At 40.2% G+C, this 14,242-nt stretch overlaps 1 long non-coding RNA gene across 1 annotated transcript; it reads right to left on the bottom strand.

Moving 5' to 3' along the window:
* Positions 1-651: 651 nt before the first annotated feature.
* On the bottom strand, positions 652-5,867 carry LOC308293781. The gene is made up of 4 exons (XR_013962492.1): positions 5,683-5,867; positions 4,364-4,455; positions 3,059-3,167; positions 652-865 (listed from the first exon to the last, which is right to left on the bottom strand). It is a non-coding gene; the product is annotated as an uncharacterized lncRNA (long non-coding RNA).
* Between the last annotated feature and the right edge of the window lie 8,375 nt (positions 5,868-14,242).

Raw genomic sequence — 14,242 nt, 5'->3', positions numbered from 1 at the left:
CCAAAGTTGGACATGCAAAACATCAGATGGCCGTGAAAACCAACGCTAACCTCACATCAACTTCCAACATAAGACAAACATGAGAAAATAATAGTTAACACAATTCACAAAATAAATCAAGAGTGATTTAATTATCACTTCAAAACTGGGCCCACAAAAAGGGCACAATTCACAGAAATAAACAAAACCTAAGAACAGTATTTTAAGAACAATACACACACAGACACAATTCTTACTTAACACACTCCAGGTAGGTAAGAACACTATTTGAAACAGGTCAGTGTTGAACAGAATAAACAAATCAGAACCAAAAGCATGAACAGAACACCACCGTTAATTGGCACTGTGCAAACTATAATCCCATGTTTCCAGAAGATGGCATAAATTTTCCCGTTCTTCCATAGCTTGTTCTGGTTATTCTGGTTCAAATCCGCTGCTGAGCCAATGAAACAAAGCTATGGGAATCTGAACAGGAAACATTTATGCCCCTTCTAAAAACCCAAGAGTACTGTTGTACACAGATCCTATAACAAGCATTACTAAGTCCCAGAGGTGTCCTCCTCACTCTGCTGCAGGTAGATCTGCTTGCCCTCTGCAGGACTGGGGGCTCTTCTTGTAAACTGTCCACGATAGGTGTGAACATGGGTGGACCTGGGCTGCACACACCCTTCTTCCTATTGTCATCCAGGACCTTCTGACAGTCCGCCATTATTTTGGACAGCCGTCATGAGCGCCACTTTGGTGATTTGATTTTGAAAACAGTTTTGTCCTCGTCACTGACGAAATTGGCGACTGCACCGCTGAGGTATAGCTGGTCCTCTTTGGACAGTATCTTCTGTCCAACACCGACCTGTTTCTTGAAGAGCTGTGTAACAGATGGGAAGAGGAGGTTAGACTCAACAGTTTTTGCTCCTGGCCATCCGTTTTCGCTATAACTCTACTGAATAAACATTGTACAAACATACTCCCTAGAGGCCAAGGAAAAACCCTTTCCCTGCATTGTGTAAAATAAAATTTGCTTATTTGCCATTGATTTCTGTCTAGACCAGAGCTCCATTCTAAAGTTAGTTGGTGTTACAAAAAACATTGTGCAGCAGGTTGCACATGTAAAGACAAAACAGACCTACAATGGCAATAATTTAACTTGGCAAAAACAATTTAATTTGCATACTGTGTGTGTTTGCGCCATCGTGTGCCCTCCATGCGTGACAGCATATTGGGTTGTGCATATATTTTACAGTAGTCTCTGAACATCATAACCACTGAGGACATCCCTAAAGCCCCTTTTCCCACCGCACAGATTTTGCACAACGCAGCATTGGAACAAGTCGAAAAGCGCAGACAAGCTGCCTTTGGGAGCCTTTCAGCAATGATGGGGTAGATACTCTAGTTCTGTGGACCTCTAGTCTGCAACAGAAACAAGCCTAAATAAGGCAGGGACATTTTCCCATTGAACCAATACCATATTACTGTATCTATTTCAACACTCAATTAACAAATCGATCAATTCCTAAGCAAAGCTTGAATACTAAAATGTGTGTTTGATTGTTTGGTGTTGCCACTTACAGTATCTGTGAGTGAAACATGCGGAACAGGTCTATATACTTAAAAGCAAGCCCAAATAAGCAACTACACTTACGAAAACAAGTCCAAACTAAAGCAACCCGCAACTATGAATATTTACAAGTGTAATCATTCCTCATTTGTTGTAATCAACTTAATATATCAAACAGCTAACCATATTTTGAGCACACTCTGAGCAACTGCTGTAGGCCAGCATAGATAGGATGAGACATGACCAGGTTAACTGCACACATAGATGGTTAACAAACCTTATAGATCTGCCATTTCAAATAGCCGGTGTACTGTAGAGTGGTCAAACCTAGCCTAGTTCTTTTGTGCTTGTTTTTACTTATACCTAGTCCCTTGTTTCTCTTCTCAAACCTGGCAATAAAGCGATTACCTGCCTTACACTTGCTGCCCACTAAGGAGGAAGTTGAATGAAACAGATAAGGGCAATAATCAATGCTGGCGACTAGAGAAGGGCCAGGAACAAGTTAATGTCAACCCTTTCCAAACTCCAAACCAACTAGGATCTTAAAGAATAGGGATTATTCTGGTCCAGCTGAAACACTTATTCAAGGTCACAAAATGAATCTGACCCTGTTCTTGGCAACACAATGTAACAATGAAATAGGCATTAAAGCTCTGGGAAAACCAGAGATCACTTTCATCCAATATGAACTGTATGACAATACTCTACATGTTACAGACGGGAAGAAAAAGTAATGTTATTAGTTACTACTTCAATTGATTTACAGATGCATTAACTTCAGCTCAACAGCTTGTCGCAGGCATCATCCAACTCACTGCTACCAGCAGCCCTTGCTGCCAGCTTCCATCCAAAATGACTGTATGGGGGCTATATTATGGCTAGAAAAATAATAATAATCATACTTGAACTGGGGATGCCCACCCTGACAAGCACTTGGACTTGCAGGAGTTGATTTATTACATTTAGTTGACTGTTCCACTGATAACTATTGTTAAAATCGACAAGCTCACAATGAAAGCCGTAAAAAAATATATGTATACAAATATGCTGTATGTTTGTATGTTTACTGTTGGGTGAGAAAACAATGTTGCATTAGTTACTCATCAGTGGACCCCAACTTCGGCGACTTGGGAATCATCAACACTTGAGTAAACAGTTTGATATGACTCAAAGGCAGTTTCATGATACCATCATGAAAGCCTATGGTAGGAAGCCTCTCAGAACCCCACCTTTTGGGTAAAATCCACCTTTGGCCAGGAAATAGAATATGCCCACCAGACAGAATCTTTGATTCACTCAAGTGTGCCACATATCTGGACTGGACAACAATGCTATTGCCCAGACCTGTAGAATAAGCTTAAGATCATACCTGCCTTTGTTTTTGTGAGTAGTGAAACCATTTCTCAGCAATGACCACCTCACTGTTATATCCCTTACATAAGGTAATTGATAATTGACATGATCAAACAAATGCAACCGTAATACAACAGGGCAATACCTCACCCGATCTCTCTTGCTGGTAATCGTCTTCCTCCTCTTCACGTCCTCTATGGGCCCATCCAGCTACATCTTCTTGCTGGCCTTTAGGTTTTCATAGCTCTATTGCAAACTTCTAGTGAATTAAACAACAAATACAACTAAATGAACTCTAAATTAAGGCTGGGACATTAACTGATTAATTGCGATTAATTAATTACCATTTTAATCGCACTTAGTTTTTGCACCACAGAACTTTAAGTTTCGGGCATACCGATCATATCGATGCACAAATCAAGAAGAGACAACAAACGTAAAGGGAGAAGTAGCCGATCAGAGCGCTTTGCTTGGCCCAGTGGATGCGAAATTTAGATTTAAAAAACTCACTCGTTGATTCAAAAAATGTGTTTTACTTGAAAGAAAATGCTTCTCAGGTCAAATATTGATGTGCGATTAAAATGCGATTAATTGAGATTAATTAATCACAGAGCCTGTAATTAATTAGATTAAAAATTTTAATCGCATCCCAGCCCTACTCTAAATATAAAATAAAGGCATCTCAAAAGGATGATAACTCGAAGAAATAAGCAGACCAAATGTACAAATCTGCAATCTAGAGCTGCACCACTAACCATTGACTGCCCGTACATCCAAACAAACAGTCCTATCTGACAGTACTAAATTATTTTAAACTCACCTTTTGTTTTCTGATTTCTGTTTAGATGTATGGGCTGCCACAGGTTGTTGTTGCAGCTCTAGATTCAACATATTTAAAAATAATCTAGAGTTGCAAGTTGCAGTGAAGGGAGACCCCTGTTATTTAATTTAGCAAACATTATAGAAATCACTAATGTTTGAATAGAAAAACAACCTTTTCAAACAAATCACTTGCACCAATATTACATTTTTCAATATTAGTCAGTGTGCCAATTGTTAACTTCAACTGTGTAAAATCATATTTACAATTTAGGCATTTAGCAGAAGCTTTTAATTCAGAGCAACTTACAGTGAGCAAGGTTAACACATACACAGAATGCAGAGAGACAGTGTAGTACCTCAGTAAACTAGGATCACAGGTATGCCAGGACATCCTATAGTTAAAATTACAACCAATGTAAGGGCATATGTCCCCAAATTAAAGGCCTCTCCATACTTCGACCGAAATGTTCGGTGAGTTGTGTTTTCCGACGTGCAAATTTCCGAACTCTCGTTCGGTCCAATGCTTTTCAGAAGTCCCGAGGGATATAATTGTATGGTAGAAAAGGACCTTTTGACCGAAAACGGCGGTTTCGGTCAAAGTATGGATAGGCCTTAACGCAATATCACACTTACTTCTGATAAGGCAGGTGGACCATTGAGAGTCGTCGTGTTTTATGGCCTGCACCTCAGCCTGCGTCACTGACTCATTGTGTGCGGTACGGAATCTATGGAAAAAAGAAGAAAAAAAACACTTTTAAGATAACACTCCTTCAGCATAGCATTATACAAATTGACATCTCACAAAGCAAGGCATTTTCAGAAGGAAAAATAATAAAAATGTACTGATCCGCTGGCTGGACCTGCCATCTAAGATCCTCTCCAAGGTCTCTGTAGATTTGCTTGACTGAGGACTGCAGGGACATTAACACAGTGGTGTCAAATCATGTGCCATGGAGAAGGCAGAGATAATTCATGCTCAGACACATTAGCCCTAAAACATACAGTATGTGTATATACTGTGTTGGTGAACTCACTCAAGTAGCCTAATACTAGTACATTTTCTGTTGAAACGATTTTGACTGGGCAGAAGCATAATTGCCTTGATGCAGATTCAAACTAGTGTCAGCTGGTGGCTGGACAAACACACCTGCCCTCTGCAGTGGTCTAATTTGAATGTATTCTCAAAAACCCTTGAATATGATGGAATATTATTAAGGATTACGGTAAGATCACATTTCATGACACACGCATGCACGTGCGCACGCGCACACACACACACACACACACACACACACACACACACACACACACACACACACACACACACACACACACACACACCATGCAGTATGAACTCCTGTAAATCACTTCTAGCTCCCACTCCCACTTTGAGAACCATGGCACAAAATCAGTGTTTGTCAATTATGCATTTGAGCCATGGACCACCATTTAGTGAGATTTAGCCTCTCAGTCTCATACCCAATAATTTAGGAATACAGATCATGTGTAAAAATAATTTAGCTTGTCCATTTGGTTTGATTTTACAGTAATTAAAAGATCTATAGGGGTCCATTTGGTTATCAACTCCCCATCATTTAGCTGGGGACCACCTGGAAGGCTGGAACCACCTCACGGACCACTTGTGCAGTGGTTCTCAACCTAACATGTTACTAAACAAACACTCTATAAATAGCAATGATTACTGTCACAATAACGCTATTTAACTGCTGAATAAATAATGGACCTTGGAAACATTATATAATGGAAACTTGTTTACAGGAATGAGGGTTCCTGTCACATATTAAAAGGGGTCTGCAGCCAAATAGTCTACATTTTGGATTTTGGGGTCCTTGACATGAAAAGGGCTGAAAACACTTGAGTATGAATTGTAAATAGTGAAGTTGTAAAAAATACTGGAAGTAAAAGCAATCAATTAAAATAGCTTTACATACCTGTGTCATCTCCCTGCTCCAAAACTCCTTCTCTGTGTGCAAAAAGTCTCCATAATGTAGATTTAATCCCACAAATAGACTGGCAGCAACCTATCTTCCTGTTCAACAATCAACAGTGATTTTATTTAGTTTAGCTTTATCCTAAATCACTTTTAGACAAGCAGCTCTCAATGCTTGCTGTTGGTGACAAATGTAACTGCTGTGTGCTGGTTTGGATTCAAAGTGGGGGTGTGCTCTCAGCAGAGCCAGTGGTAGCTGGCCACGTCACAGTCACATGACACACAGCCAATCAGGCATTTGCAATTGCATTGTGGGCAGTGTAGTTGATTTTCAAACTGCTTTCCATAAACACACATATATTGTGTTCCTCTCTGTAACTACAAAGATGGCTCCCTTCATCTTTCATATGTTTCCTCCAAACTATAATATCCCAAAAGATAGGCATTAAAATGTGTTTTAATCAGATTTAATTACAGATGATAATTTGCTTGTACAACCAATGTCTGCCCAACGTTATTTTACTAACGTCCACATAACGTTGAAGTCTAACATCATCAGACGTTGATATTTGGTTGGTTTTAGGTTGTGTTGGTAACTAACCAATAACCAACGTCTGTTCAACGTATTATCCCAACGTCAGGTTGACGTCAGGATGATGTTTTTATTGTATTATACTCATTTCAAGCAGCATAGTTTTATATTAAGCTTCTGAAGCATTGAGGAATACAGTATGGTAGTGGATCTCAAACATTTCAAAGAAGAAACATTTCCATTAGAGAAGATTTTGATGAGTCTAGCAGTGATTCTTAACTATTGTAATTGCAAGAACCCCAGTTTGACATGCATTAGTCTAAGTACGGACCACCATTTTATGGCATTTATATCTGAGACCCCAATTTATTGTAAAAATCAATGTTAATGGGTCCACTTTGGTTCCATTTGTACACTCTATGAGTTACCCATAAGGGTCCATTTCATTCCTAACTATCATTTAGCAGGGGACCCCCTGGAACTCCCTCAAGGACCCCACTTCGAGAACTAATGCAGTTAATATCAGGTTGCCATTCCATATATCTTTACTGTTTTTTAACCCATTAAGACATAAGGTCGATACCTTCTAAAGCCTGACCTAAGTTTTCAGAAAAAACAACAAAAAAATGTGTTCCCCGCCTGAGGGATAAAACAGGGGTTCCCGTCCATAGTGGGTTGTGTATGTTGGGCTGATTTGTACACTTTGTTCTATGTCACATCTATAATGTTTTACATTGATAAACTTCATAGTTAATAGTATGCAGTATTAAACTGTGGATACCCCAGGCTGGCTTGCGGTGGACATTTTTGTCTGAATGATATTTTTGCCATGGAGTGGACATTAATGTTACCAGAAGCACACAAAGAGCCAGTCTCAAATGTCTACTAGCACAGTGGTTCTCAAAGCGGGTTGAGAGGGGCCGCAAAGTTCCTTGAATGCGGTCCAAATCGAACATTACAGGTCTGTAACTCTGAGAGTGTATGGAACCAAATGGACCCATAAACACTCTCAGAGTTATGGGTCCTCAAAAATAATAATACCAGTAAGACTCCCTAATCGGGGCTTATCTCCACAAATATCACAACCTCCACCTCTCACGTCATACGGGCAGCCATAGTTACACCTGGAATGTTGAATCTCCATATATGGAGATAACCTACGCATCACACAAAGTCTGACCTCACCAGCCCATACTTGGGCATGGACGACTTATATCTCCATATACGGAGATGGCCATATATGGAGATACGATGACATTAACAGTTAGCCATTTCTAGCCTATGTAAGCCCTTCTGTGAGATTCAGAGGTCATTATCAAAGCAGTGCTGCTGTGTACTGATAGATAAGCATCATGGTGTGCCTATCTGTCTGTCTGTCTGTCTGTCTGTCTGTCTTTCTCTCTTTATCGCCCAAGTTTAGGCCACAATGCATTTTGTTATACCCCCACTGAAGAAATATAGGCCTACTTGTCCTCTAAGTTCCTGTCATTTCAGATTAGATACACTAGCTCTTATTTAGGATTCAAAACATTGAAATTGAAATGGTCTTGGACTTTAAGGACAACCCACATTCGTTTATAATCGGCACTGTTGCGGCCTGTCTTTAGTTTTTTGTTGAGCCAATGTAATGGTACGATGGACCAATGAAGTGGCTAGTGTCCTCAGGGGTTGCTTATCAAGGAACTTTGACATTCTTGCTAGATACCTTGTTCACTATGTCCATGCCAATAAACTCCCCAGTTATACTGGTCTTGTTCACATCCAAGATTAACTGAATGCTCATGCTTACCTGTAACTACCATTACATTCAAGAGAGACGCTGATAGTCTCTCTTGAATGACGCTGATAGTCTCTCATAGCAATGAATGCTATGATCCTATTTAATTTAATTTCATAAACATTCAGATGTCCCTAACTGTAATGACACCTTACTGTCCCTTCAACTGCATACTTTATGTGGTCTTTAACCAGAGATGTTCTGTTTTTATCCCCAGCAAAGCATAATCCTTTGCAATGCATACAGCATTGTAAGTTAAGCAGTAAACCTGACGTTGGGATAATACGTTGAACACACGTTGGTTATTGGTTAGTTACCAACACAACCTCTAACCAACCAAATATCAACGTCTAATGACGTTATACTGCAACGTTGTGTAGGCGTTGTCATAATAACGTTGGACAGACACTGAGGTTTATTCAAATATCCGACAACAGCATGTCAGTGATTCAACATCAGCCTGACGTTGGGATAATACGTTGAACAGACGTTGGTTATTGGTTAGTTACCAACACAACCTAAAAACCAACCAAATATCTACGTCTGATGATGTTAGACTTCAACGTTATGTGGACGTTAGTAAAATAACGTTGGGAAGACATTGACGTTTGGTCAAATATCCGACAACAGCATGTGAGTATTCAACGTCAACCTGACGTTGGGATAATACGTTGACCAGACGTTGGTTATTGGTCAGTTACCAACACAACCTAAAACCAACCAAATGTCAACGTCTGATGATGTTAGACTGCAACGTTGTGTAGAAGTTATTATAATAACGTTGGACAGACACTGAGGTTTAGTCAAATATCCGACAACAGCATGTCAGTGATTCAACATCAGCCTGACGTTGGGTTAATACGTTGAACAGACGTTGGTTATTGGTCAGTTACCAACACAACCTAAAACCAACCAAATATCAACGTCTGATGATGTTAGACTTCAACGTTATGTGGACGTTAGTAAAATAACGTTGGGCAGACATTGAGGTTTGGTCAAAAATCCGACAAGAGCATGTCAGTGTTCGACGTCAACATGACGTTGGGATAATACGTTGAACAGACGTTGGTTATTGGTCAGTTACCAACACAACCTAAAACCAACCAAATATCAACATCTAATGACGTTAGACTGCAACGTTGTGTAGTCGTTATTATAATAACGTTGGACAGACACTGAGGTTTAGTCAAATATCCCACAACAGCATGTCAGTGATTCAACATCAGCCTGACGTTGGGAAAATACGTTGAACACACGTTGGTTATTCGTTAGTTACAAACACAACCTAAAACCAACCAAATATCTATGTCTAATGACGTTAGACTGCAACGTTGTGTAGACGTTATTATAATAACGTTGGACAGACACTGAGGTTTAGTCAAATATCCGACAACAGCATGTCAGTGATTCAACATCAACCTGACGTTGGGATAATACGTTGACCAGACGTTGGTTATTGGTCAGTTACCAACACAACCTAAAACCAACCAAATATCAACGTCTGATGATGTTAGACTTAAACGTTATGTGGACGTTAGTAAAATAACGTTGGGCAGACATTGAGGTTTGGTAAAAGATCCGACAAGTGCATGTCAGTGTTCGACGTCAACATGACGTTGGGATAATACATTGAACAGACGTTGGTTATTGGTCAGTTACCAACACAACCTAAAACCAACCAAATATCAACGTCTGATGATGTTAGACTTCAACGTTATGTCGAGGTTAGTAAAATAACGTTGGGCAGACATTGAGGTTTGGTCAAAAATCCGACAAGAGCATGTCAGTGTTCGACGTCAACATGACGTTGGGATAATACGTTGAACAGACTTTGGTTATTGGTTAGTTACCAACACAACCTAAAACCAACCAAATGTCAACGTCTGATGATGTTAGACTGCAACGTTGTGTAGACGTTATTATAATAACGTTGGACAGACACTGAGGTTTAGTCAAATATCCGACAACAGCATGTCAGCTATTCAACATCAGCCTGACGTTGGGATAATACGTTGAACAGACGTTGGTTATTGGTCAGTTACCAACACAACCTAAAACCAACCAAATGTCAACGTCTGATGATGTTAGACTTCAACGTTGTGTGGACGTTAGCAAAATAACGTTGGGCAGACATTGAGGTTTGGTCAAATATCCGACAACAGCATGTCACTATTCGACGTCAACCTGACGTTGGGATAATACGTTGAACAGATGTTGGTTATTGGTTAGTTACCAACACAACCTAAAACCAATTAAATATCTACGTCTAATGATGTTAGACTGCAACGTTGTGTGGACGTTGTCATAATAACGTTGGGCAGACATTGAGGTTTGGTCAAAAATCCGACAACAGAATGTCAGTATTCGACATCAGGATGACGTTGGGATAATACGTTGAACAGACGTTGGTTATTGGTCAGTTACCAACACAACCTAAAACCAACCAAATATCAACGTCTGATGATGTTAGACTTCAACGTTATGTTGACGTTAGTAAAATAACGTTGGGCAGACATTGAGGTTTGGTCAAAAATCCGACAAGAGCATGTCAGTGTTCGACGTCAACATGACGTTGGGATAATACGTTGAACAGACGTTGGTTATTGGTTAGTTACCAACACAACCTAAAACCAACCAAATGTCAACGTCTGATGATGTTAGACTGCAACGTTGTGTAGACGTTATTATAATAACGTTGGACAGACACTGAGGTTTAGTCAAATATCCGACAACAGCATGTCAGTGATTCAACATCAGCCTGACGTTGGGTTAATACGTTGAACAGACGTTGGTTATTGGTCAGTTACCAACACAACCTAAAACCAACCAAATGTCAACGTCTGATGATGTTAGACTGCAACGTTGTGTGGACGTTAGCAAAATAACGTTGGGCAGACATTGAGGTTTGGTCAAATATCAGACAACAGCATGTCACTATTCGACGTCAACCTGACGTTGGGATAATACGTTGAACAGATGTTGGTTATTGGTTAGTTACCAACACAACCTAAAACCAATTAAATATCTACGTCTAATGATGTTAGACTGCAACGTTGTGTGGACGTTGTCATAATAACGTTGGGCAGACATTGAGGTTTGGTCAAAAATCCGACAACAGAATGTCAGTATTCGACATCAGGATGACGTTGGGATAATACGTTGAACAGACGTTGGTTATTGGTCAGTTACCAACACAACCTAAAACCAACCAAATATCAACGTCTGATGATGTTAGACTTCAACGTTATGTGGACGTTAGTAAAATAACGTTGGGCAGACATTGAGGTTTGGTCAAAAATCCGACAACAGCATGTCAGTATTCGACGTCAACCTGACTTTGGCTTAATACGTTGAACGGACGTTGGTTATTGGTTAGTTACCAACACAACCTAAAACCAACCAAATATCAACGTCTGATGATGTTAGACTGCAACGTTGTGTGGACGTTGTCATAATAACGTTGGGCAGACATTGAGGTTTGGTCAAAAATCCGACAACAGAATGTCAGTATTTGACGTCAGGATGACGTTGGGATAATACGTTGAACAGACGTTGGTTATTGGTCAGTTACCAACACAACCTAAAACCAACCAAATATCAACGTCTGATGATGTTAGACTTCAACGTTATGTGGACGTTAGTAAAATAACGTTGGGCAGACATTGAGGTTTGGTCAAAAATCCGACAACAGCATGTCAGTATTCGACGTCAACCTGACGTTGGCTTAATACGTTGAACGGACGATGGTTATTGGTTAGTTACCAACACAACCTAAAACCAACCAAATATCAACGTCTGATGATGTTAAACTGCAACGTTGTGTGGACGTTGTCATAATAACATTGGGCAGACATTGAGGTTTGGTCAAAAATCCGACAACAGAATGTCAGTATTCGACGTCAGGATGACGTTGGGATAATACGTTGAACAGACGTTGGTTATTGGTCAGTTACCAACACAACCTAAAACCAACCAAATATCAACGTCAATTGACGTCAAATTAATACGTTGATACAACGTTGGAAGTTGACGTTGGTCCAACGTTGGATTTTGGTTAGCTGACGTCGCGACCTAAATCCAACCAAAAAACAACGTCAACGGACGTCGTGTGCCAGCTGGGTAGTTACTTAAGAGATTCGGATTATTATCACAAAACATACATTAATCATTCAGCCCTATATACTGTACATTTCGACCATTTGAAAATAGACAATCCACAAGCAATGCGTTGTGATGCGACATATTGTGAGCTTGTAGTATTTTCAAACGATTTAACAAAAACTTGAAATAGGACCCTGCCTAGTGAGTACTTTTACATTTGGTAGTTTAAGTATATAGAGTATATAGAGTATTTCTATATTGCAGTATTGATACTTTTACTTAAGTAAAATAAATGTAGTACTTTTTTTCCACCACTGGTGTTGGGATCGTCCCAAGCAGAAAAGGTCACAGTCTTGATCCCCTGCCCACAACTCTACTCCATCCTCATCCTCATTCCTCATCTTATCTCCTCACTCCATGCCCTATCCTCTCCTCTGACCTCCTCCATGCATTGTCATCTCTCCTCCACTCCAACACGTTCCGCCTTTCTTTCCTCCTTTTATCTCCTTGTTTCTCTTCTCTTCTCTTCTCTTCTCTTCTCTTCTCTTCTCTTCTCTTCTCTTCTCTTAGCTGTTTCCATTGGACAGTTACATTATTTCCCAACTGCTTGTAAATATAACTCAAACCGCCCTGGGTGATACTTTACCAGAAGTAGGGATGTCAGCAGAAAAATGCCACTGTGACTGGACACCTTCCAGACCACACACCCTTGCAGCTAATAGGCAGAGAATTAGATTCTGACATGCAGATAATCATATTTTTGATAGACATTGATTTTCTTAACGTTTGAGTAACAATCTGAAGGAGAAGTCTCACTCTGCAAAACAACAATTTCGGTGAACAAGAATGCTTTGTTGAAATAACCTCATTCTGGCCCAATTTTTGTCTCCTCCATCTTTACACCAACCCCCAATTCCCTTCCCTTCCCTTCCCTTCCCTTCCCTTCCCTTCCCTTCCCTTGTTTTCTTCTCTGCCCTGTGTTGTCTGTTGAGATTTGCGAGCTTGTGCTAATTGCTCCTACATATGGTTTTGTCTGTTTGGCCCGTGTCTGTCATTGGTCAATTGTTGTCTGTATGGCCAGGTCACATTGGCCAAGCTTCGTGGGACGCTCAATGTAATGAACTCTGTGATATGTAATGAAAATAGCACAGCTCACTTCAAACTCTGTGTGATTTTTCATTTTGTTTTGGACAGTATAGGCTACTGGAGATGGTCAGGATAGAAGGGGTAAAGCGCGAATAAGGGAGACAATCAGGAATACCCGTGCATGGGTACGAGGTTCACATACTAGCTGCTTGTCTACTATCTCCAGGTTTAATGATCCTGGAATGAGGTGGATGAGGGTGATCATATTGATTCAGATTTAATGACAGTAATGTTGATGATTCATATTAATATTAATATGGCTTATGATTTGCTACTTGCTGGCAGCTAAGCATGGTCCAAAATTTCAAGATAAATGTAGGATGGGTTGGGGATTGGTAGAGTAATATGGATTCTAATTTAATAAGGAAGATGATGAATTGATAATAGCAACGATTTGCAGTTTGCATCCATTGATGGAGCACAATGGTGATACATTTGCCTTCAGACAAAGACCCTCTCCTGTATCTATTTTCTCAGTCTCCCTTTCAGCTTTCCAAGCTATCTGTCTCAATAAAGATAAAAAATACATGTGGAAGTGGGTTGTCTGTTCTGCTTAATGATTTGCCGGTTGTTAGCGGGAGAGCTGAGGTCCATCATTTGAACACACAAGCAGGCAGTTTCTCCTGCCATTTCGCTTCCCAGATCAAATTAACCATGTGTAATGCTGTAGAACAGAGCTGCTTGCAATTCCATTCAGAGAACACGCTAAAAACTCTTTAAGCCTTTAAACGGCTCCTATTAGGAGTGCAGCAGTGGCTCACTCTAAAAGTGCCTATGGTCCTTCTTACAGCTGGCCCGGGGTCGAATCCCACCCGAGGCCCTTCGCTGCATGTCACTCACTCTTGAAACACTGAGATAAAGGGTGTGTGTCTGTTTGCATGTTCTCAAGTGAATTAGAGTTGGATTAGGCTGAAACCTTGCCCAAATATGACGACATTCATACACTGAATACTGGCCTCTTGAAGTCTGAGATCCACATGAAGCCATGTCGTTAATAGACCCCCA

This window comes from Nannobrachium achirus, assembly GCF_963921795.1.
Source record: "Nannobrachium achirus genome assembly, chromosome: 11".
NCBI lineage: Eukaryota > Metazoa > Chordata > Actinopteri > Myctophiformes > Myctophidae > Nannobrachium > Nannobrachium achirus.
This window is presented reverse-complemented; position numbering and strand designations above follow the sequence as displayed.